General features: G+C 38.3%; 1 long non-coding RNA gene across 1 annotated transcript in view; it reads right to left on the reverse strand.

The window, feature by feature from the left end:
- Window positions 1-27,382, reverse strand: part of LOC132002566 (uncharacterized) — a 76,972-nt gene that overhangs the window by 4,520 nt on the left and 45,070 nt on the right. Inside the window, exon 3 of the long non-coding RNA XR_009399948.1 lies at window positions 4,432-4,587. This is a non-coding gene — a long non-coding RNA (uncharacterized LOC132002566). The remainder of the gene's footprint in view (window positions 1-4,431; window positions 4,588-27,382) is intronic.

Below are 27,382 nucleotides of genomic sequence, written 5' to 3' on the forward strand. Positions count from 1 at the left end.
TAGAATCCAAGAGTTTTCAATAAAAAACAATGAGTGTCTTCTACTCCAGGAGTTCATTCTTAATTCCTTACAAAATAAATATTTGTGTTATTCAATTATTTATTTATATGGGATAACTAGAGGGGGGAGGGTATTAGTATTTTTATCTACTGACATATGTGTGTTTTTTTTACATTTTGGTGTTGAGACCCCTATGTGAAACTCTGTAAACTCTACTAAGCTTGGTCAAATGAAACAGATTCTTACACCCAGGAATCCAAATTCCCAGGAGGCCCATGGAAGCATTTCATTTGAAGCCATCTGATACAAAAGGTCAGAAGCTGGGAGGCTAAAAACAATTTTTCTCTATCATGGACCATTCTGGTTGGTAAACTGGCCGTGCCAGTGACGACTCAGTAACTCAGCCTATATAAAACATGCTCCAAAGGGTCCTAAAATACAAGATTAGGATTTCTAGTAGATGTGAAGGTTATTGGCTCTAAGGGAATGATTTTTTGAACCAGCGGAAGATTAATGAAAGATTTGTTAGAAACCACAAATATAATTTCTTCTTCTGCAGTTTCCAAGATCACATTGCAGAACATTCCATCTAGAAATCAGTAATGTGACAAAATAGTTTTTGTTTTACTCTAGGTAGACAATAAATACAATGCAGTGATTTAATACAACTGCATGAATTTCTTTCTCCTTTATTGACATGGCATATGCATCATTTTTATCTACCATGGCAGCTGCTATTATAAATATACTGATTTTTGGTATTCCTTAAAATAACCCATTTGACATCATTTGTGTGATATACACATGCAAAACAAATTTGACATAAAAACAAAATAACCACATATAATTTTCTATTGCAAGAGTCCTTTTGGAGACTGAAATTTCTAATGAATAACCTTAATCAATTTATAATCCCGAGACACTGGAACTATAAAAGATCTCAGAGACCATCAAGACCAATCTTCTCATGTTAAGAAATAAGGAAACTGAATCCCAGGAAGGACAAATGTGTTTTATACAGGATCACACAACTCATTAGAAACAGAACAGGGACAAAAACCCAGACCTTCTGACTCCACTCAAAACACTGGGCTGGTGATCAACTTAAAATTTATAGACCACTCCAAGAAATAATAGATCTATTGAAAAACATACTTATGTAAAGTATGAGGCAGCTTTGTTAAGCAAATAATCAGAATCTTAATGAAGTCAGGATGATATTAATGAAAATTAAGAACCCAGACTAGTGAAGAAAGGAAAAATTATTAAACAGCTAATAAACTTGGTTTCCCCCATTAACTTTGCATTGGCTTACCGGACACTTTAACACTGTATGAGAGCTATATACAGATGTCTTGTATCTTTTAATCCTAGTCTTAAAGGATCTGGAAAGGAGCCACAAATTCCAAGAAGCCGGAGAAACAAAAGTAAATATAAATGGGCAACCATGTTAATTTAAGAAATTTCAGGCAATAGTTCATGTACCAAAAATGAGTTTGAAGACTAGATGTTCTACAAACAGGAAGAGCTTAGGCATCAAAATCCAATTTGATCAAACCACTTTGTACAAAGGAAAGGAAATTGTGTGCAAGATAGTTTGCAATGAGGTTGTCTGTCATTTCTGAGAAAAAGACTTTATATTCATACAAGATTCATAAGCAAAATCATGTCAAGTATGATGGTGTTGTTAAAGGATATAGCTGTAAAGTCAATGCATCCACCACAGTAAAAATTATCTTTCATGTAAATATTGAGAAACATTTTAAAATGTGAATTCTAGTCACTAAATTTAAACATCCAGTGAGAAAATGACTATAAAGAAATTGAGCTTATGACTATCTGTATGCGGGCACCAAATGCCACCAGGAAAACACCCCAACCCAGTCTCTTAGGGGTCAGTAACAATGTCCCTGGCCAAAATGATTGTGGGGTGAACAACATATATCCCTGAGAGGGCCAGTAAGACCTTCTCAGCATTGTAATGATCTGTATATATTTTAATCTCATGATTACAACCTACAAAACCAAGACCTATACCAGTATCTGAAAATTTAAAACTCAATATATGCTTTATCTCAAGAAAAAGAACTCTAAGATTGGTTCACCAAATCTTGAAAATCAACATTGTTAGCTGTGAATATAGTTCCTATATTCAGAGTTCAGTAATTCCTATGTTTTTAAATAATTTCTTACATAAGAAATGATGTGTTATTATAGAAAGGTAGAAAATATGCACATAAACAAAAAAACTATAAAAATGAATTATAAATGATAGGAAATTAAAAGAAGGCAAGGATTTCTCCTCCCTCTACTCTATATAATATTATATTGGAGGTACTTGCAGTCTTGCTGTAAATCACAAAAAGAAGGCATTCCAATTGGAAAGAAAAAGTAAAACTTGCCTTGTTCATAGATGACATAATTTTATATACAGTAATTCTTAATGAATCTACAAAATAAGCGATCAGATCTAAAAAATGAATATAAAACAGTCATAGTATATAAGGTAAATGTGAAAAGTCAACCATATTTCCATAAACCAACAACAATCTTTATGTTCTAATAAATAATTGGAAATTTTAAAAATTCTAAATGCCACTACAAGAGTATTAACAAATGAAATAGTGAGGATAAACTTAAAACACAAATGCAAGATCTCCACACTGAAAACCATAAATATTGCTGAGAAAACTAATGGAGACCTAACTAGGTAGAGAAACATACCATGTTCATGGAATGATTGATTCAAAGTTAATCAATTCTCTCCATATTGATCTATAGAGTCAATACAACTTCAATAAAAATGCCATGAAGGTTTTTTGACTTGACAAACTGACTCTAAAATCATGCGGACATAGAAGGGACCTAAAAGAACCTGAAACAAATTTGAATATGAAAAACAAAGTTTGGAAATGTAATCTACCTAATTTGAAGATTTACCATATAAAGCTACAGTTGTCAAGGGAGTGTAATAGTAGCATAAAAATAGACATATGGAAAAATGGAACAAAATAGTGAATCCAAATATAGTTCCACAAATACATACTCAGTTTGGGGTCTTTAATTTTTCTTGGTCTGGTTTGGTTTGGTTTGGTTTTTCATTTTTCATTGTTTTAAAATTTTATTTAAGTAATCTCTTCACCCAACATGCAACTGGAACTCATGACACCAAGACCAAGAGTAGGATAGGAGTGGAGCCTACTTTTAAAAAAAGATATGTTTGGCTTAAAAAAAAAAAAAAAAAACAACTTTCCAAGGTTATCTGTAGAGGAAAAAAGAATGTTTTTTCAACAGATGGAACTGGACAGTTGGATTATCACTGTGGAAAAAAAGATGAACTTTAACCCTTACTTCACACTGCAAACAAAAACCAACTCCAAATGGATCATCAATCTAAATATAAACTTTAAAACTATAAAACTTCTAAAAAATAATAAAACAAGAAATAGAAAAATCCTTTGAAGTCTTGAGGGAGGCAAAGATTTAATAAGTAGAATACACAAAAATGAGTACTTTTTAAGGATATGATTACATGGACTTTAGAAAAATTTAAGACTTTTGTTTCTCAAAAAACACCACTAAGAAAGTTGAAAAGCCAAGTCAAAGACCAGGAAAGAATTTTGCAATACATATACCTGGCAAAGGACTAATGTCTTAAATAATAAAGGACTCTTACAACTCAACTGGATGATAGTCCAATAAAAAACCAATGGGAGCACTGGGGTGCCTGTGTGGCTCAGTCAGTTAATCATCTGTCTTCAGCTTAGGTCATGATTTCAGGTCCTGGGATTGAGCCCCACATCAGGCTCTGCACTCAACAGGGAGTCTGCTGCTCCCTCTCCCTCTGCGCCCCCATCTCTCTCTCTCACACACACTCTGTGTGTGTGTGTGTGTGTCTCAAATAAATAAATACAATCTTTAAAAAAAATAATATGAGCAAAGGATTTGGATACTTTATAAAAAAGACTTATGTATGGCTAATAAGTACGTGGAAGGGTGTTCAATACCCCTAGTTATCAGGGAAATGATAATTTAAACAAGATACTGCTACAAACCCACTACAATTGTTAACATTATAAACACCAATAGGGGGGCGCCTGGGTGGCTCAGTAGGTTAAGGCCTCTGCCTTCGGCGCAGGTCATCATCCCAGGGTCCTGGGATCAAGCCCCACATTGGGCTCTCTGCTTGGTGGGGAGCCTGCTTCCCTCTCTCTTTCTCTGCCTGCCTCTCTGCCTACTTGTTATCTCTGTCAAATAAATAAATAAATAATCTCTAAAAAAAAAAAATAAATAAATGAACACCAATAGTACCAACTATTGACGTGAATGTGAAGCACCTGATACTCATACATTCATTACTCATGGCCATGTAAATGGTGCACTCATATTGGAAAGTATTTTTACCCAGCAATTGCACTCTTAAATATTTACCTGAGGAGCTCCTAGGTGGCTCAGTCGGGTAAGCATCCGTCTCTTGATTTTGGCTCAGCTCATGATCTAGGGTGGTGAGATGGAGCCCTACATCAGGCTCTGTGTTGGGCATGGAGGCTGCTTAAGATTCTCTCTCTCTTTCAGTTTGTCCCCTCCCTAAAAAGAAAAAAAAAAGATCTTTACCAAAGAGCAATGAAAATATATATTTATAAAAAGTCTTGACATAAGTATTCATAGAAGCTCTATTAATAATAGCAAATAAATGGAACAACCCAAATGTCCATCAAAAGAGAAAAGGATACAATCAGGTACTGCTCAGCAATAAAAAGGAACTAACTACTGATATATACAAAAACATAGCTAAAATCTCAAAATCATCATGCTAAGCAAAAGAAACCTGAATCAAACTACATACTGCAAGAGTCTATTTATATAAAATTTTAGAATGAGCAAAACTAATCCATAGTGACAGAAAAAAAAGTAGTGGTTGCATGGGGCAAGGAGTCAAATTTTTTACTGAAAAGGAGCATGAGCAAAATTCAGGGGGATGATGGAAATGTTGGTATTTGTATTGTGGTAGCAGTTCCATAGGTATATACATCTGTCAAAACTTGAAAGTATAATAGAGCTTCCAGACTGACAAGCAAATAAAAAAGAATGAAGGAAATTTTAGCAAGTCAACAAAAGTAGGCAAATGGAGAGGGGAAAATAAATAGCAAACATCAAATCAGAAGGCATAAAATCAAGTATATCACATGACCCGACCTATTTTTAAAGGACATTCTGGCCTCTGTTTTAAGAAGAGGCTGAGAAGGTATAAGCAAGTTTTCTTCTAAATATTGCCTCTATAAAGAAGTCTTCTCTGGCTCCCTTCTCTAAAGCAGTCACACACATCCCATTTATGATTATCATACATAGAAAAATGCATAAATGAACAGAAAAATTACTAGAATTAATGTTGTATTAGCAAGAGTTCTGGATACAAAAAATAATAAATATATAAATCAATTTTGTTTCTATGGAATAAGCAAATAATTGTAAAATATTTTGAAATATCACAATGGCATCAAAATATCAAAAACCTAGGAATCAATAAATTATAAAATATTACTGAAAGAAATTAAATAAGACCTAAATAAATGGAGGCATGTAATCATTCTCATGAATTGGAAAACTCAATGTTATAAAAATGTCAACTCTTCTAAAATTTATCTATGGATTCAAAATTTGTTTATGGTTGAGAATTTCTACAGCTTTTGGTAGAAGGTGGCAATCTAAACTCCATATTAAAATGCAAAAGACCAGGGTGCCTGGGTGTCTCAGTGGGTTAAGCCTCTGCCTTCAGCTCAGGTCATGACCTCAGGTCCTGGGATTGAGCATGCTCAGTGGGAAGTCTGCTTCTCCCTCTCACTCTGCCTCTGCCCTCAACTCCTGATCTCTCTTTTTCTCTCAAATAAATAAATAAAATCTTAAAAAATAAAATAAAATGCAAAAGACCCAGAATAGCCAAGATGAAAAACAAAATAAGAGTACTAACTTACCTAGACATAAAACTGCAGTCACTAAAACAGCTCAATATTGCCTCAAGGATAGACAGATACACCAATACAACTATTAAAGAGGCCAGAAAGAAATTTACACATGTTCGATGACCGGATTTATGATAAAGATAACACTGCAGAGCACTAGGGGGAAAGAGACTACTTCAATAAATGGTTCTGGGTCAATTAGATATTCTAAATAAATGAAACTGCATCCCTACCTTATATTATATAGAAAAATCAATTTTACGTAGATTGAAGACTTCAATGTGAAATGCCGAACAAACTTCCTAGATGAAAATGTTAGTATATATCTTTAGGATCTTGAAGTAGTTTCACCCGAATATAAAAGTCCTAATGATAGGGAATAAGATTGATAGATTATAGTGAAATTAAGAACCTCTACTGGAAGATTCAAAACAAAAAAAGTACATAGGCAAGATATAGGATTGGAGACGATGTTTGCAACACTTACTTGCAACAAAAGACCCAAACACAGACTGCAGAACTCTTATAAATCATCATTAAAGATACAATTCTACTCACTTGAATAGGATAACCAAAAGGTTCAAAAAGGATAACCACACGGTCAGCAAAGTTATGAAAACTGTCCAACCTCAGTAGTAACCAAGAAACACAACCTGAGATCATAAGTCAGTATCACTCTAAGTGCACCAGAATGACAAAAATTTTAAATCTTGATAATATAGTGGTGATAATTCACTAATATATGCATTTATGATTTCCATGTATAGTGTCCTCCACCATACATAAAAGTTACAACTAGTTAGAAAATAAATGGTGGGGGAGAGGAGTCAAGATGGCGGAGAGGTAGGAGGCTGAGACTACTTCAGCTAGCCGGAGATCAGCTAGATAGCTTATCTAAAGATTGCAAACACCTGAAAATCCATCAGCAGATCGAAGAGAAGAACAGCAATTCTGGAAACAGAAAAACAACCACTTTCTGAAAGGTAGGACCGGCAGAGAAGTGAATCCAAAGCGAAGGGAAGATAGACCCCGAGGAGAGGGGCCGGCTCCCAGCAAGCGGCGGAGCAACGGCGCACAAAATCAGGAGTTTTAAAAGTCTGTTCCACTGAGGCACATCACTCCAGAGGCTAAACCGGAGCGAAGCCCACGCGGGGTCAGCGTGGCCTCAGGTCCCGCAGGGTCACAGAAGGATCGGGGGTGTCTGAGTGTCGCAGAGCTTGCGGGTATTGGAACGGGAAAGGCGGCTACAGAGATAGAGCCGACAGTAAGCTCGCAGCTCGGGGTTACCTTGAACCGGCCGGAGGTCAGGCAGACGGGAGTAACTGGCGCTGTTCACTGAGGGCGCACTGAGGAGTGTGACCCTGGGCTCTCGGCTCCTCCGGGCTGGAGACCAGGAGGCCGCCATTTGTATTCCCGCCCTCCGGAACTCTACGGAAAGCGCTCAGGGAACAAAAGCTCCTGAAAGCAAACCGGAGCGGATTACTCACCCCGGCCCCTGGTAAGGGCGGTACAATTCCGCCTGGGGCAAAGACACTTGAGAATCACTACAACAGGCCCCTCCCCCAGAAGATCAACAAGAAATCCAGCCAAGACCAAGTTCACCTACCAAGGAGTGCGGTTTCAATACCAAGGAGAGCAGCAGAATTCCAGAGGAGGAGAAAGCAAAGCACGGAACTCATGGCTTTTTCGCTGTGATTTTTTTTAGTCTTGCAGTTAATTTAATTTTTTTCTTTTTCATTTTTGTTTTTTTTCTCACCTTCTGGTAAAATTTTTTTTTTGAACTTTTACCTTTTTCTTTTTTAACGTTTTTTAACCAGTTTATCTAATATATATATTTTTTCTTTTTAATATTTTTCTTATTTGTTTTCTTTTTTTTTAATTCTTTTTTTTTTTTCTTTTTTCTTCTTTCTTCCTTTTTGAACCTCTTTTTATCCCCTTTCTCCCCCATCACGATTTGGGATCTCTTCTAATTTGGTTAAAGCATATTTTCCTGGGGTTGTTGCCACCCTTTTAGTATTTTAAATGCTCCTTCATATACTCTTATCTGGACAAAATAACAAGAAGGAAAAATTCAACACAAAAAAAAGAATAAGAGGCAATACCGAAGGCTAGGGACCTAATCAATACAGTCATTGGTAATAGGTCAGATCTAGAGTTCAGAATGACAAGTCTCAAGGTTCTAGCCAGGCTCGAAAAAGGCATGGAAGATATTAGAGAAACCCTCTCGAGAGATATAAAAGCCCTTTCTGGAGAAATAAAAGAACTAAAATCTAACCACGTTGAAATCAAAAAAGCTATTAATGAGATGCAATCAAAAATGGAGGCTCTCACTGCTAGGATAAATGAGGCAGAAGAAAGAATTAGTGATATAGAAGACCAAATGACAGAGAATAAAGAAGCTGAGCAAAAGAGGGACAAACAGCTACTGGACCACGAGGGGAGAATTCAAGAGATAAGTGACACCATAAGACAAAACAACATTAGTATAATTGGGATTCCAGAAGAAGAAGAAAGAGAGAGGGGAACAGAAGGTATACTGGAGAGAATTATTGGGGAGAATTTCCCCAATATGGCAAAGGGAACGAGCATCAAAATTCAGGAGGTTCAGAGAACGGCCCTCAAAATCAATAAGAATAGGCCCACACCCCGTCACCTAATAGTAAAATTTACAAGTCTCAGTGACAAAGAGAAAATCCTGAAAGCAGCACGGGAAAAGAAGTCTATAACATACAATGGTAAAAATATTAGATTGGCAGCTGACTTATCCACAGAGACCTGGCAGGGCAGAAAGAGCTGGCATGATATTTTCAGAGCACTAAATGAGAAAAACATGCAGCCAAGAATACTATATCCAGCTAGGCTATCATTGAAAATAGAAGGAGAGATTAAAAGCTTCCAGGACAAACAAAAACTGAAAGAATTTGCAAACACCAAACCGGCTCTACAGGAAATATTGAAAGGGGTCCTCTAAGAAAAGAGAGAGCCTACAAGTGGTAGATCAGAAAGGAACAGAGACAATATACAGTAACAGTCACCTTACAGGCAATACAATGGCACTAAATTCATATCTCTCAATAGTTACCCTGAATGTGAATGGGCTAAATGCCCCTGTCAAAAGACACAGGGTATCAGAATGGATAAAAAAACAAAACCCATCTATATGTTGCTTTCAAGAAACTCATTTTAAGCCCGAAGACACCTCCAGATTTAAAGTGAGGGGGTGGAAAAGAATTTACCATGCTAATGGACATCAGAAGAAAGCAGGAGTGGCAATCCTTATATCAGATCAATTAGATTTTAAGCCAAAGACTATAATAAGAGATGAGGAAGGACACTATATTATACTCAAAGGGTCTGTCCAACAAGAAGATCTAACAATTTTAAATATCTATGCCCCCAACGTGGGAGCAGCCAACTATATAAACCAATTAATAACAAAATCAAAGAAACACATCAACAATAATACAATAATAGTAGGGGACTTTAACACTACCCTCAGTGAAATGGATAGATCATCCAAACAAAAGATCAACAAGGAAATAAAGGCCTTAAACGACACACTGGACCAGATGGACATCACAGATATATTCAGAACATTTCATCCCAAAGCAACAGAATACACATTCTTCTCTAGTGCACATGGAACATTCTCCAGAATAGATCACATCCTCGGTCCTAAATCAGGACACAACCGGTATCAAAAGATGGGGGTCATTCCCTGCATATTTTCAGACCACAATGCTCTAAAGCTAGAACTCAACCACAAGAGGAAGTTTGGAAGGAACCCAAATACATGGAGACTAAACAGCATCCTTCTAAAGAATGAATGGGTCAACCGGGAAATTAAAGAAGAATTGAAAAAAATCATGAAAACAAATGATAATGAAAATACAACGGTTCAGGGAGCCTGGGTGGCTCAGTGGGTTAAGCCGCTGCCTTCAGCTCAGGTCATGATCTCAGGATCCTGGGATCGAGTCCCGCATCGGGCTCTCTGCTCAGCAGGGAGCCTGCTTCCTCCTCTCTCTCTCTCTACCTGCCTCTCTGCCTACTTGTGATCTCTCTCTCTGTCAAATAAATGAATAAAATCTTTAAAAAAAAAAAATACAACGGTTCAAAATCTGTGGGACACAACAAAGGCAGTCCTGAAAGGAAAATATATAGTGGTTCAAACCTTTCTCAAGAAACAAGAAAGGTCTCAAGTACACAACAAGAAACCCTAAGCCCAGCAGGAGAAGAGAAATCATAAAGATCAGAGTAGAAATCAATGAAATAGAAACCAAAAAAACAAAAGAACAAATCAACGAAACTAGGAGCTGGTTCTTTGAAAGAATTAATAAAATTGATAAACCCCTGGCCCGACTTATCAAAAAGAAAAGAGAAAGGACCCAAATAAATAAAATCATGAATGAAAGAGGAGAGATCACAACTAAAACCAAAGAAATACAAACTATTATAAGAGCATATTATGAGCAACTCTACGCCAATAAATTTGACAATCTGGAAGAAATGGATGCTTTCTAGAAACATATAAACTACCACAACTGAACCAGGAAGAAATAGAAAGCCTGAACAGACCCATAACCAGTAAGGAGATTGAAACAGTCATTAAAAATCTCCAAACAAACAAAAGCCCATGGCCAGATGGCTTCCCGGGGGAATTCTACCAAACATTTAAAGAAGAACTAATTCCTATTCCCCTGAAACTGTTCCAAAAAATAGAAATGGAAGGAAAACTTCCAAACTCATTTTATGAGGCCAGCATCACCTTGTTCCCAAAACCAGACAAGGATCCCATCAAAAAAGAGAGCTATAGACCAATATCCTTGATGAACACAGATGCGAAAATACTCAACAAAATACTAGCCAATAGAATTCAACAGTACATTAAAAGGATTATTCACCACGACCAAGTGGGATTTATTCCAGGGCTGCAAGGCTGGTTCAACATCCACAAATCAGTCAATGTGATACAACACATCAATAAAAGAAAGAATAAGAACCATATGATACTCTCAATAGATGCTGAAAAAGCATTTGACAAAGTACAGCATCCCTTCCTGATCAAAACTCTTCAAAGTGTAGGGATAGAGGGCACATACCTCAATATCATCAAAGCCATCTATGAAAAACCCACCGCAAATATCATTCTCAATGGAGAAAAACTGAAAGCTTTTCTGCTAAGGTCAGGAACACGGCAGGGATGTCCATTATCACCACTGCTATTCAACATAGCACTAGAGGTCCTAGCCTCAGCAATCAGACAACAAAAGGAAATTAAAGGCATCCAAATCGGCAAAGAAGAAATCAAATTATAACTCTTCGCAGATGATATGATACTATATGTGGAAAACCCAAAAGACTCCACTCCAAAACTGCTAGAACTTATACAGGAATTCAGTAAAGTGTCAGGATATAAAATCAATGCACAGAAATCAGTTGCATTTCTCTACATCAACAACAAGACAGAAGAAAGAGAAATTAAGGAGTCAATCCCATTTACAATTGCACCCAAAACCATAAGATACCTAGGAATAAACCTAACCAAAGAGGCTAAGAATCTATACTCAGAAAACTGTAAAGTACTCATGAAAGAAATCGAGGAAGACACAAAGAAATGGAAAAATGTTCCATGCTCCTGGATTGGAAGAATAAATATTGTGAAAATGTCTATGCTACCTAAAGCAATCTACACATTTAATGCAATTCCTATCAAAGTGCCATCCATCTTTTTCAAAGAAATGGAACAAATAATTCTAAAATTTATATGGAACCAGAAAAGACCTCGAATAGCCAAAGGGATATTGAAAAAGAAAGCCAAAGTTGGTGGCATCACAATTCTAGACTTCAAGCTCTATTACAAAGCTGTCATCATCAAGACAGCATGGTACTGGCACAAAAACAGACACATAGATCAATGGAACAGAATAGAGAGCCCAGAAATAGACCCTCAACTCTACAGTCAACTAATCTTCGACAAAGCAGGAAAGAATGTCCTATGGAAAAAAGACAGCCTCTTCAATAAATGGTGCTGGGAAAATTGGGCAGCCGCATGCAGAAAAATGAAATTGGACCATTTCCTTACACCACACGCGAAAATAGACTCAAAATGGATGAAGGACCTCAATGTGCGAAAGGAATCCATCAAAATCCTTGAGGAGAACACAGGCAGCAACCTCTTCGACCTCAGCCGCAGCAACATCTTCCTAGGAAAACGCCAAAGGCAAGGGAAGCAAGGGCAAAAATGAACTATTGGGATTTCATCGAGATCAAAAGCTTTTGCACAGCAAAGGAAACAGTTAACAAAATCAAAAGACAACTGACAGAATGGGAGAAGATATTTGCAAACAACATATCAGATAAAGGACTAGTGTCCAGAATCTATAAAGAACTTAGCAAACTCAACACCCAAAGAACAAATAATCCAATCAAGAAATGGGCAGAGGACATGAACAGATATTTCTGCAAAGAAGACATCCAGATGGCCAACGGACACATGAAAAAGTGCTCCATATCACTCGTCATCAGGGAAATACAAATCAAAACCACAATGAGATATCACCTCACACCAGTAAGAATGGCTAAAATCAACAAGTCAGGAAATGACAGATGCTGGCGAGGATGTGGAGAAAGAGGAACCCTCCTACACTGTTGGTGGGAATGCAAGCTGGTGCAGCCACTCTGGAAAACAGCATGGAGGTTCCTCAAAATGTTGAAAATAGAACTGCCCTATGACCCAGAAATTGCACTACTGGGTATTTACCCTAAAGATACAAACGTAGTGATCCAAAGGGGCATGTGCACCCGAATGTTTATAGCAGCAATGTCCACAATAGCCAAACTATGGAAAGAACCTAGATGTCCATCAACAGATGAATGGATCAAGAAGATGTGGTATATATACACAATGGAATACTATGCAGCCATCAAAAGAAATGAAATCTTGCCATTTGCGACAACATGGATGGAACTAGAGTGTATCATGCTTAGCGAAATAAGTCAAGCAGAGAAAGACAACTATCACATGATCTCCCTGATATGAGGAAGTGGTGATGCAACATGGGGGCTTAAGTGGGTAGGAGAAGAATAAATGTAACAAGATGGGATTGGGAGGGAGACAAACCATAAGTGACTCTTAATCTCACACAAAAAACTGAGGGTTGCTGAGGGGAGGGGGTTTGGGAGAAGGGGGTGGGATTATGGATATTGGGGAGGGTATGTGCTTTGGTGAGTGCTGTGAAGTGTGTAAACCTGGTGATTCACAGACCTGTACCCCTGGGGATAAAAATATATGTTTATAAAAAATAAAAAATTTAAAAAAAGAAAAGAAATGGTGGGGAATCAATATTAGAAAATCAATTAGAATACCAAACAAAAATGGGTCTAATGAATGCACAAATACCTAAACAATATTTACAAAAAGTAGAAGCTTTTGTCAAATATTTAATTCAGCCAAATTAATTTAATGTAATTTCAGTTAGAATCCTAATTTTGATGATTCTGTTGGGGCTTTGTGGGGGAGAGAAGATGGATAAAATTTTTTTAGGATTTGTAAGATAAAAAAGGGTCAATAATAGAAAAGAAGATTGTGAACAAAGAAAAATGGTAAGGGGGATATATGGCTTTACAGATATTTAAATTTACTGTAAAGTCATTAATAATCTCTGGGACTGACAACAGAAATAGGTAAATATATTTGTGGAACAAAGTAGAGTCAAGAAATAATCCACAAAAGTGACATTTTAATTTGGTGGGAAATAGTTGGTTTATTAATAAATGATCTTGGCATAATTGGCCGTCTACAAGAAAACAAGCTGGATCTACCTCGCACCATATGCCAAAATGAATTCCAGATGGGTAAAATTTTAATGCAAAAATATTTTTGAAGTTTCTAAAAATTAGAAAATTAAGAAATTTTCACAAGCTTGAAGTAGAGAAACACTTTCTATGCAAGACATAATGGTCTGAAGCCATAAATAAGAGACATATTTTGACTTCACAAAATTAAAACATATATATAGATGTCAAATCCACTGTAAACAAAGTCAAAATAAACAATGATAAACTAGGAAAATATTTGCAGTTCATGTGACAAAGGACTTCTATATCTGACAAGCCAAAAGAATGCCTCTAATTTGAAAAATAATGAAGAAATGAAAGAAAAATGGACAGAAGCTATAAATAGACCATTCAGGGATACCTGGGTGGCTCAGTGGGTTAAGCCTCTGCCTTTGGCTCCTCATGATCTCAGGATCCTGGGATCAAGTCCCGCATCGGGCTTTCTGCTCAGCAGGGAGCCTGCACCCCCCTCTCTCTCTGCCTGCCTCTCTGCCTACTTGTGATCTCTGTCAAATAAATAAATAAATAAATAAATAAATAAATCTTTAAATAAATAAATATGCCCAACTGGCCAATAAATGTGGAAAGATTCCTGGCTTCATGAGAACCTAGAGAAGTAGAAACTATAGAACAATTGAAGTGGCCCTTTTCACCCACATCAGTAAAAATAAGATGTATGGCATTCAGTGCTGATGAAGATGTGGGGAGAAGAGCACTCTCGCATTTTCTTGCTGGGACACAAGCTCCTTGCAATAAGCTAATATTGAGAGGTCCTGCAATTGCTATAAACTTCAAAATATACATATCTTTTGACCAAACAATTTCACTTTGGAAAACCTATTCTATAGAAACAAAAACATCAATGCATAATGATAAATACAAGGATGATTGTTGCAACGATTTTTGTAGCAATAAAAAGGGAAAAAGAAAAAGCCCTGAAAAAAAAATGAATGTCATCAATACAGAAATAGTGAAACACATTGTGGAATATCCATTCTATAGATGTGACTTTTGAAACAAGAGAGAAAGGAAGGGGGAAATGGGGAGGTGCAAATCAATGGGTATAAAGTTGAAGTTAAGGGGCACCTGGGTGACTCAGTGGGTTAAGCCTCTGCCTTCGGCTCGGGTCATGATCTCAGGGTCCTGGGATCAAGCCTCGCATTGGGCTCTCTGCTTGGCAGGGAGCCTGCTTCCTCCTCTCTCTCTGCCTGCCTCTCTGCCTACTTGTGATCTCTGTCTGTCAAATAAATAAATAAAATCTTAAAAAAAAAAAGTTGAGGTTAAGATGAGTAAGTTCTAGAGATCTAGAGTATCTAGATTATGCCTCTAGATAACATTGTATTGTCATCTAAAAATCTGTTAAGAGGGTAGATCTCATGTTCAGTGTGCTTATTACAATAAAATAAAATTTTAAATTAAGAAAAGAAAGGAAAACATTTAGATCAGTATCTATTCACTTATGGATATCCAGGATGCATAACTAATTTGCATGCAAATAAGGATCATATGATAACTACTTTGTAAAAGAGCAAATGAGATCCTGTAGGTGTGTATACATTTCTATGAGCACTGAGAAAGTCCCGGAACTTTAACACCCAACATATATATCAGTTTGAAATATCTGGGTATAGAAGGAATGAGAAAAGATCATATCTTGGTACATCTTTGCATTGTTTCACTAATTTCAATGAGCACATATTTTGTAATTACAGATTTTTACTCAACACCTCTTCTAGAATACTTGTTAACTAATTGAAAACAGACATTTGACCATCATTTAGTATAAACCCACACATTCTAATTAATATAAATTCTTTCTCTTCTCGTCTCTATCACTCTTCTTTCTTGACTTGGCTTTTGCCCTCTCTCTAACCCTTCCCTAGCTCCCTTGTTAGCACCTTTTCCTCACTCATTTTTTAAATCAAGTCATTTCTGATCATCCCTTCCCATAGCCATTCCTTTCCTGTGGGCTTATGGTCTTTATTTCTCTTACTTATGGTCCCAAATCACCACAAATTCAGAGAAATGTAGGAGACAGATAAGGAAATCAAAAATTAAAATAGACTGAGAAAATCTCTTGATGTAACATACATTAAAGCTCTAGAGGGAAGTACACAGAAATCCATTTTGGAACACCAAAAAGTTACCAACCACCTGGGGCTAAGCCTTTACAGCAAAATCCTGACATGGGAAATGGTGGGTGTATGTTGCCATTCATTGATTCTCGTTTTCTCCAGCAACATTCAATGTTAAGATTAACCACATGAATTATAGAAGACGGCCTACTGGACTAAAATTGTGCTAAAAATACATTTCCTGTTCTGAAAAATGTAGAGAAATAAAGATGCTGCCAGGCTAGTAAAATAGGCCAACCAAAGTATCAATCTGGAATTCAAATTCAGCAGAAGAAATAAGAATCATGCAAATGCTATCCTATTCTTCTCTAAGTTTCCAGCATTTATATTTTTACTCCTTCTACAAGACAGAGGCAGTGCCTAGCTTCACAGAGCCATGCAAGTGAGATGCATGCAAACAGAAAAGGAGCACAGGATGTTGTGGTAATGCACATTGGTCGTCCTTTGGTTTGATTAATTAATTATAAAACTTTTTGTTATATGTGTTGATTCGGATGATTTGTTCAGGGGTCATTTTTCTTTTTTTTTTTAAGATTTTATTTATTTATTCAACAGACAGAGATCACAAGTAGGCAAATAGGCAGGCAGAGAAAGATGGGGAAACAGGCTCCCTGCTCAGCAAAGAGCCCAATGTGGGGCTCGATCCCAGGACCCTAAGATCATTACCTGAGCCAAAGGCAGGGGCTTAACCCACTGAGTCACCCAGACGCCCCAGGAACATGACTGCTCCTTGCAAGAGCACTCTTGGAACAAAAGAACGTGGAAGAATTCAGGTAGAGCTCTACTGATTTCCCCTCTTCTCATCACACCACAGCACATGACCGCTACCGGGATGGGAAGGATAGACACAGGAGGATTTGTTAGAATTGGGCAAGCACACCTTTTTGGCTCTTTGGCTGGGTCGTCTTCCAGAACACAGAAATTTATTCCTTCAATAACATGGGGAAAAAAGTTTATCATCTCGAGAACTTGCTTTGTATGGAGCAGAATTGTATACCTATGGAGAACATAACCAAAAGCTCTCTTAGAAATACCTGTCTCAGCTCCTTTTTTTTTTTTTTTTAATAGATTGAGTCAGAGCAGAGCAGTTAAATAAGATGTTCAAGGTCTCACAGCTACAAAGTAGTCTTTCATTTCCATAATTCTATGTCCCTAAGGCAAATGCTTTGAATGAGAAGCAAGCAAATATTTCTTGAATTTCCACAAACATGAATTAAAATCTTTTTGAGAATTTCTACAGTAGGAATGCTACTTTAAACACACAAGGAAAAGGGGTGCCTGGGTGACTCAGTCATTTAAGTGTCCACCTTCGGCTCAGGTCATGATCCTAGTGTTCTGGCCTTGAGCTCTGCAATGGGCTCCCTGCTCAGCCAGCAATGCTCTCTTTTGCTCACTTACTCTCTCTCTCAAATAAATAAATAAAATCTTTTAAAAATACACAAAGGAAATTTGCTATTAAAAGAAGCTAAGCGCAGAGGACCATATCGGAGGGGATGGAAAACTGAATGGAAAGGAATCAGAGAGGGAGAAAAACCATGAGAGATTCTGGACTCTGGGAAACAAACTGAAGGTTACAGAAGGGAGGAGGGTAGGAGTGGGGTAACAGGGTGATAGGTATTAAGGAGGGCATGTGTTGTGATGAGCACTGGGTGTTATATGCAATTAACAAATCATTGAACACTACATCACAAATTAAGGATGTATTATATGTTGGCTAACTGAATATAATAATAAAAAATAGAAACATTAATTAATTAATTGTTTTTTAGTGAAATAAATACCCTTTCATCAATACTGGGTTTCAGTTTTTAAATACTACAGTATTTTTCTGAGCGAAGGAAGTAGTGCATTATATTCTTAAACCATATCAGTGAAGAATCAATGCTCTTGTCACAATAGCTAGAGAAAAATCATTGCAATGATCTTATCAACTCTACCATTAGTTACTGAAAAATGTCTTGTGTTTCTATTCCACTAAATAACGTGCCCAGTGTGTTCTTCTTTTTAAAGATCTCATTTATTTATTTGAGAGAGAGAGAGAGACAGAGAGAGCGAGAGAGAGCATGAGCGGGGTGGAGAGGGAGAAACAGCCTCCCACAGAGCAGGGAGCCCAGTGCGCAGGGCTTGACCATGACTTGAGCTGAAGGCAGACGCTTAACCGACTGAGCCACCCAGGAGTCCCATGTGCCCAAGTGCTTTTAAAAAATAAAGGAAATCTCAAGATTGTCCAGTCAGAATAAGATCAGCACATTTATTCACTCCCCATCCCGGGAAGTTCTGTTAATTCTGACTTGCCTTTTGCTTCTCTGCCTCCCTCCTTTAGACCTTTCTTTCCTGGCATTTTAATTTTTTTTTATTACACGTTTTTTGTCAGCTGCAGGGCACCACCTGTTTCTGAGCACTTGGCATTCATGTCTAATAAATTGTTCTATAAATACTTTGGAGCCTTTCTTTATGGTCCTTGTCAACCTTTCCCTACTACATTTTTCAATCTTCAATGATTATATTTGCAATCATACCTCAAATAAGAGGAGAATATTCAGTCCTGGTCTAAGAGAAGGCACAACATTTGTAAAGGATGGTAGGTGAAATCATGTCTATTTTGGGAAATGGACATAACGTACCACAGCATATTCTCTTCCTCTTTATCTTTATCCCAGTGCTGCTTTTCCTTTTGGTGCTTGTACCTCAACTATAACAACACACTGTAACAACTAAATGTTACACTAATGTAACATTTTAGTTCAACGAATATTTCAGTGCCCAGGGTGTGGCATCCGCTGAATATCACAGACGAATGAAATATGGCCAGTGCCCTGGGAGCACGCAGTCCCAAGTGGAAGGAAAACAGGGTTCAGTTACTATATTACAAGGTGGTTAGTGCTTCCTAATAGAGGTATTATCATGGATCGAAACATTGAAGTTGTTCTTAAACTGCATCTATGGAGTAAAGCATATGAGTCGTGTACACATGGGGAATTAGAATCCAAGGGACTAATGGAGGCAAATGTTACTTAGAAGACTCTGGCTGTGGCTATCTTTGGCCACTGAAGATTACCCTGTTCTGGAATTAGGTCCTCCCTCCCTGAATATCCCAAAGTGGATTCTCCTTCAAATTCCAACCTATTTCTGCCCCTTCCACAGGGCTGGCTCAGTCCACCTCACCTGGGGACCTCTGTGAGATATTTATGCATATACCTAATCCAGTCTCCAACTTCTTTCCCTGTCCTAAGACCTCTTCCCCTGGCAGTTCCCATGAGAGAGTTTCTCCAGCTCCTACAGCCTGTAATTCCTCACTCACTCAGTGGCTGGTGCTAGTCTCAAGCACTAGGACCAATCACTGCTTTGGAAGACCAGATCTCCTGCTCGTGCCCCAAACAATAACCCATATTAGCACAGAGAAGACATCCACCTGAAGAGATTGCAAACTCGGGGATATGAAACCAGCCAAAAAATAAAGATGAAAGGGATAGAAAAAGAACTAAAACTATCAACCCAGAGCAGAAACGAGATTTCAAATAGAATAGCGAAGTCTGACTGGAAGCATTTTCAGGGGGTTCTCCAAGGTCACCAGGTTGATCATTTCCTTTTCTCCTGATTTGCAGTTTGTGTTGGAGTTTTGTTCTGTTCTGTCTTGTTTTGTTTTGCATGCCTCCAATAGTTTCTTCCCACATCTCGATAGCCCAGAAGGAAAACTATAGTTTTCTCTTCATCCAAATGCCACATTTAGCCGCTTTAACCCACACTTAAAACACCAAGAATTCTGTCTGGAGAATTGAGTGGGTAGAAAAAGGTAAGTAAGTGCTCTGGTTCAGCTGGGTTCAATCAGTCCCCATCTTCCAGTCGGCGCTTGAAAGAAGGAGGCTTTTAAACCTCAGAATACTTTGAAGAAACTCTTACAACTTCAAAGGAGTGTCAGTGGGAGCCTTCGAAGAGCATCTTTTCTAGCTTCTCTGTGATGTCCCAGCCGAAGCTCTGAGGTAGAACCTGGTGTCTCCAGGCTCCTGGGTTCCTTCTGTGAAAGAAGCTGACTCTTCCCCGTTTAGTTGGGACTTTTGTCTGGCTACTTCATGCCTTTTTTTTTTTTTTTCCTGAAACTATAGCATCTTTGGGCAAGGATTTCCACACGTTTTCTAAGCAAGGGCTTCAGCTTCGGTCTTATCTGAGGGCAAGTTCTCTGGGCCTGCTTCTCCCACAAGATGTTGTGTTTCGAAACATCATCAGGTCTCTCCTTTAGTGTGATTCATCATGATACTATTTCCTGTGTAAACTTGTGCCATGCAAATACTACCTCATGAATACTAAAATGAAGGTGGAAAGAGAAAATATTCAGCATTTCCTCAGAAAACCTTAACGTCTTGAATAATTTCAACATACTTAAGTTGAAAATGCTTATATGAGTCCCATGCATTTCAGACAAAATACAGACCGGTGTGGGCCGAAAAGATGCTGGTAAATTATTTAGAATGTAGTGAATTTCCCGTAGAGACAATGATATAAAAGATTCTCAAATGATATGGTAGCAGTCCTCATTAGCACATCTGATTCCATTTGACATTAATTGTACCACTTGCGATAGCAAACTGCACGCGTACCAGAGAACCCCAGAACATATCACATACTCTGCCATAACTCCCCACCTCACAACCAGCCCTCCTTGGCCTACCGCCAGAACGGCACAAAAGGGGAGAATAAAACAAATGTTTGTCTAGCAACTATCAAGTGCTGAGATGGGGTAACATAGAAATTGTTACTTGATTTCCTATCAACAAGAAATTTGAAAAGCCAGCCTGATAGGAACTATAATTATATGATTATAGAATGTTAATGTTGCTCTATTTCCAGGGGCAGACTTACAGTATTCCTCTGTGCACCAGGGGACCCTGCTTGGTGATAGATGTAAAGAGGAATTAAAATGCTGTTTCTATGCTCAGTGGAGTTTATAGAAGAATGGGCAAAGCAAACACCTAAACAGGTAAATGTCCTTAGGAAGCTATTGCTTTCATCCAGTCTTCATTAGCAGAATGGGTCTAAAACTACGGACCAAGAGGGGGCACCTGGGTGGCTTACTGGGTCAACCAGAGGCCTCTGGCTGAGGTCATGATCTCAGGGTCCTGGGATCAAGGTCCAAGTTGGGCTCCCTGCTTGGTGGGAAGCCTGCTTCTCCCTCTTCCTCTGCCTGCTGCTTCCCCTGCTCGTGATCTCTCTGTCAAATAAATAAGCAAAATCTTTAAGCAACAACAACAACAAAAACTGACCAAGAGGTTTGGAGTAAGAACTAGCTGCACTAAACAGTTTTGATAAGTATCAGCCCAGCACTTACATGCATCACGAAACCTAACCTCCACCCTGACCGTGACGTTTCACGGGAGACCGCACAGAAAGCACAACAAGCAACATCCCACAAGGTATAAGAACAGTAAACCATGCTGCTCTCTTCTCTCCCCTCCTTGATATTTCATATTACGCGTAGAATTTTTTTTAATTTTTAAACATTTTTTTTAATTTTAAAGCTTTTTTAAAAGATCAAATTCCAGATTTCTGAACCGCAGAGGAAACTGTCCAATGTAGGAGCATAATTGTTCTGGTCTCTTACTTCTTCCACTGTCAACAGCTCTCCCTGTCCAAAGCTGTGAGAATGTGGGTCATCTCTGCAGGACAGTCCCTCATGATCACTCAACGTTGACCCCAGCTTGCTTCTGCTCAGAATCCTACATACACTGGCAAAGCCCGTGTTGCTACAAAAGGACATATTTCTATGCCGGTGCGGTGTCGTTATTTGCTACAAAAGGACATATTTCTAAGCCGGTGCAGTGTCATTATTTAGAAATAAACGTCTATGATTTCCCTTTATCGTCTTGTTCAGTAAGTGTCCCTTTGTTCAGAGTGACCTGGCAACGTGTGACTAACGGGAACTTGCAGCCAATTTTTTAAAAATCCATTCAGAAGTCTCCATTGAAGGAGGGAAAAACTGAGAGCCTAAGGACATTTGAGAAAATGCCAGGGGCTTGTTCAGAACTTGCTTATTAAACCCCAGACCTAGTTAGCAATAAGTTCTTCTCTTTTAGGTGAATAAGGAATGATCTCTAAGGTGCCTGCTGCTATGATTTCAAGCGAGCAGGGTTTCCTTAAGAGAGCAAGCTTTTTAATGATATGAGCAGTGGATCTGAACCCTTAAGCTCTTACTTCAGAAATTCATTTCAAGGGACTGATTTCTGCTTTCAGAATTCATCAAAGCCCTAGCCTGTCCTTACTCCGTGGAGATGAGCTTCTTTAGAGGAACGTGCCTTTATGTGATGTGTGCCGCCCAAGCAACATGTATTTTTAACCTGGGTGCGCCATACTGGGGCAGGGCGGGGGTGGGGGGTAGTCCACAGAAACGTTTCCAATGGGTGAAACAGCCTCTCTCCTATTCACTCCAGCCTGGGAGCAAGGCATGAAATACAGTGTTCCATGCATTTTAGTTCTCAATTAAAATTCTTCTTTGTCCTCGGTCTAAATTCTTAATCCAGACTCGACTTAATTTCTTTCTAACACGGACTCCTGAGCCGCTGAGGACAACTGAGGACCCATAAAAATTTCCATTTATACCTGGAAAGTCTTCTCCAGCAGGCCCCTTTGAGAGGGAGAAACTAAACAAGAGACTAGTAAGAGCTCACCACCCTGCATTCATCTGAAGTCTTACACAGGTGCATTTAATCTTCATAATTATCCTATGAGGCAGCACAATTAATGTCACCATATTACAGCTGGAGACAACTGAGGCAGAATGTTTTCAAAGTTACACAGACACTGAGTGATAGAGACAGGTTATAAATCCAGGGGCCACGTGCTGTGTTACCAGGGCTGGATGTGAGAAATTTCCTTGGATTGACCCTCAACAATTCTGAATCATTTATGGTGGGTTGGGCTAGGAGAGGGATGGAGGTGGTGGATGTTGGGGCAGCTCACATGGCTCACGAACCAGCCATTGGCCCCAAGCCCCACCCCACAGAGCTGCTTATTGAACACAGCTGCACACGACTGCATGGAGACCAAGTACCAGTAATTTTTTAAACTCTGATCATTCTAACACACAGGTGGGGTTGAAAACTACATCTCATAGACTGTTAACTCTAGTCTCTCCAAGGAGTGAAATCAGAGGAGAGAGGCAGTGACGTCATGTTCAAGATGGCCTCTGTCTCTTACTTACATAGAAAGAAGTAGCTGTCCATGTCATGTTTTGGACTTGGCAATGGGGATGGAGATTGTAGGTAAGGAGAAAAGTTCTTACCTCTGCCTATCCAAGAGAGTCAAGAGCAGCAGAGTCAGTGGTGTGAACAGCCAAGAGCAGATTCTCAAGCAGACTGGAAAGGACCATGGTCCAGGGAAGAAACTTGGCAACTTATTCAGTAGGAAATAAAGATGAAGGAAATCAAGCAGAGAGGTCTGACACCAAAGAGCTGGAGTCCAGTTCCGATGTCTGGGCTTCAGAGACAAGAGGAGAGTTCATACCTGACCAGACTGGCACAAACCAGGGAAAGCTCTGGTCATGGAGGAACTGGGATCCTAGGAAGGATGCCCACTTGTGGAGAAGTGGCCCTGAGGCACAGTCCTTGAAAGACCAGTTCACTAGGTCAAGGTTCTGAGAGGACCAGAAACCAAGCTGGCCTGACTAGGAGCCTCTACCTGAACTTGCTAAATGTCCGGGGCCTTGGCCATATCCTTGCCATGTCCTTAGAAACAAGGATGATCTGACTCCTGGAGCTGATATTCTGCAGGCAGTGCGCCAGCAGACCTGATGCATATAGTGTCACTGCAGCAGGCATGACGCTCTGTGAATTACAGTTTTTCTGGCAAGGCAACTTCAGTTACATAGACTGAAAAAAATAAATAATCAAATCAGATGCCATTGCAATGGAGCAACACAATGAGGCCATTCCATCCCCCTCGCAAAATTTCTTATGTAACATCAAGGTCTAACTTCCTGATTTTTAGCAGAGTAAAAGTGAAAAACAAGTAGAAAGCATAGGTATCCACAGTGCAGCATAGATGTGAAACATAAGGGATGTGTATCATATAAAAGCCAAGATTGGGACCAGAGGACATGGCCCCATTATGTTCATATAATGATTACACTATCCTTAAATTTTCAGTCAACACAAGAGAGGAAACTTTTGGAGAATGAAGAATGGCTCCCCATGCTGCCAATAAGAAAGACACAGCTACCATACTGTGTACCTGAAACTTACACAGTTCTATATGTTGATTATTTATCAACGAAACTGGAAAAAAAAAAAGAAATAATGTGGCTAGACAAGACATCTATTGTATTGGCAAAACAATTTCAGCAGCTTAATTCAGATGCAGTCTTTGAAAACAGTATCATTCTTTCACTCTGACCCATTTGCTTAGAAATGATGATGATAGATCACCCACGTACAGTTACCGTTCACAAAACCTCAAATTCGTGGAGCTTTCTTGGGGCAGAAACTCTAATGGTGCTTAACACAGAATAGATAGTCAATGGGTATTTATTGAATTGAAAGCATGGTATATGATGACCTCAATATTACCCATCACTGGGGTGGCAAGGGTAGAAGTTTCAGAAGGAATTTAGGTGATCCACCAGAATGCATTCCTGATGAAGGATTTTTGGTCATGAGCTGGAGTAAAATAGTGGTCTCATTGGTTACATTTACTAGGATGATAAGTGTTAAAGACATCTACATTGTTTTAAATATTAGAATTACATCATACCACACCTGGGAATATATGGACTCATTTCCTCTTCCATCTCTTTAATGGCACATTTACCTAAAACCCATTTTATCATAATTTATTATTTTATCTATACTAGAGAAGCATAACTCCACCTGAGAATTTTTTCTATTCCTTTAGTTTTCTATTTTGACAAACTAAACTTCAAAACTGTCTTTAACCAACCTGGAGATATTCCGTTTTAATTTCTTATTACGAAAAAAAGTTCAATAGATTCATAGCCCTTCATGTATGCTAGCATGTTCTCAGTTTCTTTGACATTTCCAACGTCCTTTCAAAGGTATTCTAACCTATTTCTGCTCATATTAAGGATTTGTTTTCATCTAATTTATCTAAGACAACTTTCATTTTGTTTAAATTTTTGCTAAGCATTTAGTTATGGGGCTGTGCTAAGATGCTCAACCTTGGAAACTTTGAAGCAACACAGCCAAAGAGACATGAATCACTCCTTTTTGCCTAATAATCTTGAATTAGTTGGGAGGTAACCTTGAAATAGATGCTTTGGCAAGGAGCTCAAGTTGTTCAAGAGTGAGGTGGAGGCAGAGAAGAAGAGCTATCAGAGGTATAGCCTGCCCAAGGCTCTCCATTTGCCCCACACTCCACTCCAGAGAGGGTTTCCTTTCTATAGGAAGCCTAAGGACACTCAGATCCCTTTTAAGGATGTCACCATGTACGTTCGTTTCCTATGACTGCTGTCATAAAGTGCTACACACTTGGTGGCCTGAACAACACCTATTTATTCTCACAATTCCAGAGACCAAAAGTCCAACATGGTTTCACTAACCTGAAACCAAGGTACAGACAGGACCACACTCTAGAGGAGAATCTCACCCTTTGCCTTTCCCAGTTTCGAGAGCTATATTTCTTGCATTGTATCTCTGGCCCCATCTTTCACCTTCAAAACCAGCATCACGGAATCTTGCTTCAGCGGTTATTGCCTTCTTTGTCTGTATCAAATGTCCCTTTGCCTCCCTTCTGTAATAACACTCATGATTGCATTTAAAGGCCCCCTTTCAGAATAATTCAGAATAACTCTGTCTCAAGATCCTTAATTTAATCACATCTGAAATGTCTTTTTTATCATATAAGATAGTGTTCATGATTCCAGGAATTAGGATTTAGATATCTTCCGGAGCCATCATTCAATCTATCATAGTTTGTTATCCTCCTTTCCATATTTTAACTTGTTTTACTAAACATGTTATTTGTATATATTTTGAAACCTTTGTACCACAGTAACAGAACTTTCTTTTATCCTTATTTATTCTACTTTTCATCCATTCACTCTTTCCATTCAAAGTTGTGTACCTACTTTTTGCCAGACAAAACAATAATCAGAGCAGACAGATATGGCATAGATGTTGAAGTGATTAAACAGGAAATTTAAGATAACTATGACTAAAATATGAAAAGCCCTAATGGAATGAGTAGGCAACATGTGAAAATAAATGGGTAAGGTGAATGGAGAGACAGAAAATACAGGAAATAATTAAAAGGAAATACTACAAATCAAAAACACTAGCAGAAATGAAAAATGTCTTTGATGGGCTCATTAGTAAGCTGGAACACAGTAAAGAAAGAATAAGTGAGCTTGCATATAGGTCAATAGAATCTTCCCAAAGTGAAATCAAAGAAAAATAAGTATTTTAAAAAACAGAACAGAACATCCAAGAATTATGAAAGAATATGAAAAATATAAGTATACTTAATGGGAATACCAGAAGAAAATGAGAAAAAGAAAGAAGCAGAAGAAATATTTTAAGGACTATTGACCAAGTAATTTCCAAAATTAGTGACAGACAACAAACCACACATTCAGGAAGCTGGGAGAACACCAAGCAGGATTTAAAAAAAAAAAAATCACCTTAGACCTACACATATCCTTCAAACTGCAGAAAACTAAACACAAGAAAAAAATCTTGCAAGAAGCCAGAGAGAAGAAAACACCTGACCTCTAGAGAAGCAAACATAAGAGTTACAGTTCACATCTTGCTAGAAACCATGCAAGCAAGAAGAGAATGGAGTGAAATCAGTAAAGTATTGAAAAAAGAATCCCCAACCTAGAATTCTATACACAGAAAAATTATCTTTATAAAGTGAAAGAGAAATAAAGACATTTTAAGAGCTTTTTCAGACAAATAAAAACATGGAACTTACCACCAGCAGAACTGTAGGTGGAAGGAAAGGGATATGGTCAGAAACTTGAGTCCACATTAAGAAAGGAAGACAGAGAAGGAATAAATGAGGGCACTTTTGTGTGTCCATTTGGTGGAGCTCTGGTTTCAGTTAGTCAATCAGGCACTAAATCTAGATGTCATAGATGTGATTAAAGTCCATAATCAGTTGACTTTAAGTGAGATTATCCTAAATAATCTGAATGAGCTGATTAAATCTGTTCAAAGTTCTTAAGAGCAGAGCCTGTTTTCTTTCACTTTATAAACAAGAAACTTCACATGTGGACAGTGGTTTCAGCTTTAAAAGACCAGAAGTTCCAGCCCGCCTTTCAAGACAGCCTGCCCTGTGGTTTGGGACTTGCCCAGCCAGTATAAAATACATATATTAAATATGTATGTAGATATAATGTGCATATATATATATATATATATATCTCACTGGAATTTTAATTTGAATGTGTTTGTGAGTGAAACTGAGTATTTTTTTCATGTGTTTAATTCTTGGTTTACAAGGGTA

The sequence above is a fragment of the Mustela nigripes genome, chromosome 15, assembly GCF_022355385.1.
Source record: "Mustela nigripes isolate SB6536 chromosome 15, MUSNIG.SB6536, whole genome shotgun sequence".
Classification (NCBI taxonomy): domain Eukaryota; kingdom Metazoa; phylum Chordata; class Mammalia; order Carnivora; family Mustelidae; genus Mustela; species Mustela nigripes.